This window comes from Tenrec ecaudatus, chromosome X (genome assembly GCF_050624435.1).
Source record: "Tenrec ecaudatus isolate mTenEca1 chromosome X, mTenEca1.hap1, whole genome shotgun sequence".
Taxonomy (NCBI): Eukaryota; Metazoa; Chordata; class Mammalia; order Afrosoricida; family Tenrecidae; genus Tenrec; species Tenrec ecaudatus.
In genome coordinates this window covers 34,514,183-34,517,865 of record NC_134548.1, presented here as the reverse complement: position 1 = coordinate 34,517,865, position 3,683 = coordinate 34,514,183, and the positions used below count along the sequence as shown (strand labels likewise).

At 40.3% G+C, this 3,683-nt stretch overlaps 2 pseudogenes; both read right to left on the bottom strand.

Annotated features, from left to right (window-relative positions):
- Positions 1-328: 328 nt before the first annotated feature.
- Positions 329-885, bottom strand: LOC142433266 (RNA-binding protein FXR2 pseudogene; annotated as a pseudogene).
- A 69-nt stretch (positions 886-954) lies between these two features.
- Positions 955-3,415, bottom strand: LOC142433265 (RNA-binding protein FXR2-like; annotated as a pseudogene).
- Positions 3,416-3,683: the final 268 nt, after the last annotated feature.

The window sequence follows — 3,683 nt, the reverse complement described above, 5'->3', positions numbered from 1 at the left end:
ACACTAGTGCTGTGATGCTTATACCACCAATGGATCCACAAGACTTTATACACACTGGCCTGTGATCATCCTGCATTTGGTGTCATTGCATGTATTTCTTGAGTCTGGAGAGGAATTTGTAGATTGGTATTGATCAAATGGGCTAATATCTGACTTATAGTCTTGATCTGGACTCGGCTAGGATGTTTTCCTCATTATTCAATTGCTCTTGCATATAAAACTATTTCTTATACACATGAGTGTCTATACATTTGTTTCTCTGGTCAACCCAGACTAACATAGGTGGCAAGTGAAATGGAGACCAGAGGGATATGAGCTGGTGGGTTTTTTAACCCCCACTCACCAAACTACCCAACTCCAGGAGGGCAGAGAGCATCCCATTTTCAGTGGAGCCCTTAGGAAGCTGGCTGACAAAGTCTCTGTTCTGTCCTAAGGGAAGTCCTCTGAGGGTTTTAGTTTGTTCCAGGGCTGGTGACTGACTGTTCTGTGACTGCACGTGAGATATCTCCACAGACAAAACCATCAGTCCGATTATTATGGTTCTGACTGAGGCGGCTCCAGTTTCATCGCTGGGGTGTTGTCTCATCTAGGCCATTCTCTGTTGTACTGGCCTCATCTGATTTCTTGACAGTCCAGTCTTTGTCGGTGCGACAGCAGCTGGAATGGCGAGGTCTGGCACTTGCTGGGGATGGTTCTCCAGGCTCATAATCACCTGGAGGCTCAAATTACAATGTTTCCAACAGGCTGTAGGGGTTGGTTATTGTTGGGATCCTTCAGCCCTGAGCTAATAGATGAAGAGTTATATCTTGATTAGGATGCATGGATAATTAATGGTCGGTGATTAGAAAAACAAAAACTTGGAACTTGGTGTCAGTACCCAGGCATCTTGTTGGCAAAGTCATTGGAAAAAATGGGAAAGTGATTAGGCCCCTGCCTCTGCCCCTCACTTCAACCTCAGAAGTGGGAAGCACAGGTCTCTTCATCCATCTCAATGGTGGTCACCCCAGGTAATTTTCAGACCTCCTGGATGTTAGCAATGTGATTCCCAATTGCCAGTCCCATCAGGTCCTCTTGCACTGTGAACTCTTCCTAGGATGCTGCTGCCAATTGCTTACTTATCTCTAGGTGTTTGGTAGCCTCTTCATTAGGAAACATAAGCAGCAATTTGCTGCTTAGTTCTCAAAAATTCAAGTTCCCCAGCAGAGATTCCCACTTCAAAGAGGTTGGCAGAATAAACAGCTCGCTATTTGTGAAGTGGAGAAAGATGCAGCTAGCCCTCAAATCTGTTTTGAACTCTTTATGGACGTTTTCCTTGAAGCAGGCTTCTCTGAGATCCTGAGGAACAGTTTTGGTTACCTTGAAGAAGTGGCCTTTGTTTGCAAGGGGGTTGGGATTGACTGGCCAAGGTTGCTTCAGGGTGATAACCTCGTAGTAAGTAGCACCGCTGCCAGCATATTCAATAACATACAAATCTCCTTTCATCAGCTGTGCCCAGGCCAGGCACAAGCTACAAGGTTCCTTGGCTCGAGAATAAACCTCTACCTCAACTCATTCTGTGATGTCTTTATTGCAGTCTGCTGGTAGCTGGACATCCCCCAAAAGAGTTTGTCTTTCACTTTGCCACTTGTTTTCAAAGAAAATTGTAACAGTGTTCATGAACATCCTTCACAAAGCCTTGCACTGGTGCAGAAGGAGTTAATTCACTTTCATCCCTGACCAGTCACCCACATCTTCCCTGTAAGGAAACATTGCTTAGTTTAAAGTCAAGAACGTGTGTTCAGGCTGTATTCTTTCACAATACTTAGCCAATCTGTATGCCAGGCGAACAATCTGAGCAGCTGAAGCATATAAAGAAGAATGCACCAACAAAACTAAAGATTCACTAACAAGCTACAATATACAGTTGACACAATCTTGCTTACTAAAAGTGAAAAGCATGCACGTGGAGTACCTACTGATGATGATCAAAGATGACAGTAAGGCTGTAGAAGTCAGGCAATCAAATAACATATTGTACTGGCCAAATCTGCAAAATATCTTTTGAAAGAGTTGAAATGCAAAAGTGTCACATTGAGGATGAAAGTTCATCTAAACAAAGTCATTGTATTTTCAATTACTTCATACTTATGGAAAGCTGAATAAGGAATACCAAAGAAGAACCTATGCCTTTGAGTTATGCTGTTGGCAAAGAACATTCCAGAGGTTCTCAACCTTCCTAATGCTGCAACCCTTTAATACAGTTCCTCATGTGGTGGTGACCCCCCCCCAACCATAAAATTATTTTTCTTGCTACGTCATAACTGCAATTTGGTGACTGTTATGAAACGGGCAATCCCTGTGAAAGGGTCATTCAACCCCAAAAGGGGTCGTGAACCACAGGTTGAGAACCATTGGACTACAACATGGCCTTCCCAAAGAACTAACACATTTTGTTTGGAAGAAGTACAGTCAGAAAGAACTTTAGAAGTGAGGAGGGTGACTTTGCCTTAAGTATTTTAGATTTGTTTTCATAAAGGACCAATCTCTGAAGAAGGACATCATGCTTCCTAAAGTGGAGAGAGGGATCAATAAAAGTCCCTTTAATAAGATGGATTGACACAGTGACTGGAACAAAGGGTTCAAACTTAGCAAAGATTGTGTGGATGGTGGAGGAATGAGGAGAGCTTCTTTTCTGTTTCAATAGCACCCAACCACAGAATGTGTCTTATTTTACATATGTCCTGGAATATGGATTTGCTGAAACCCTTCTTCCCCAACTGGACAGTTTCTTCCTCTGCCTGCCTGCAGTAGATAGCTATTATTTTTCTTAATCATTATTTTTATTCTGGGTAGATAATCCAATTTTTATTATAGTCTATGATGGATCGAATCACCAAATATGCACAACTTATTTTATCATGTCTCAATTGACCCTATACCACCTTATTATAGATGTCCTGATATGATAAATCCATGCATTATGCAACTATGAGTATAGCAATTAACTCTTTGATGAGTACATGACCTCATTTCTCTCAATACCATTAAATTTGAAGAAAAAATATTACAAAACACTCCCTTTTTCTGCTTAGTTTTCTGAGTGGATAAGATATTAGATTTGTACTGTTACAAGTATATTGTTGCCAGGATGAAGGACAGAATGCAAGATGCATACAAAAAGAGTTATCACAGGGAATAACAGATCCTGAGGAGAGAGACTGTGAGAATAAGATCTGATGATATCATTCTAATTCAGTTGTTACTAAAGTCAGTAATATTTCAGAATTTTCAGGTTAGTGAATTAGTAAATTTTTCATTGTCTTAATACATTTCAATTTGGGTTTTTCATCACTAGTGAATGATAGAGTTCTCAATGATTTGCTTTTATAGCAATTACAGTTGAACCCAAGTACTCGACCACATCAGTACCGGACATAATCGGATTTCGATGCAAAATGTTAACAAAATTTTGCATCAGAGCTCAAATAAAACAGAATCTGACCCGATGCACATGATTTTTTGTAAACAAAAGCAGTTCATGTTTCAGTCACTCACTAGTCATTGGCGTTGTTAGTATGTGTTGTTTAAACCTTTTACAGCTGTGTTCCAAGCGTTTGACTATTATTTTATTAGTTTTTCTGGCTTTTTCTACTGCTTATAAATTTAAGAAAAACCCATGGGTTTTAAGAAAGAGGTTTTTTTAA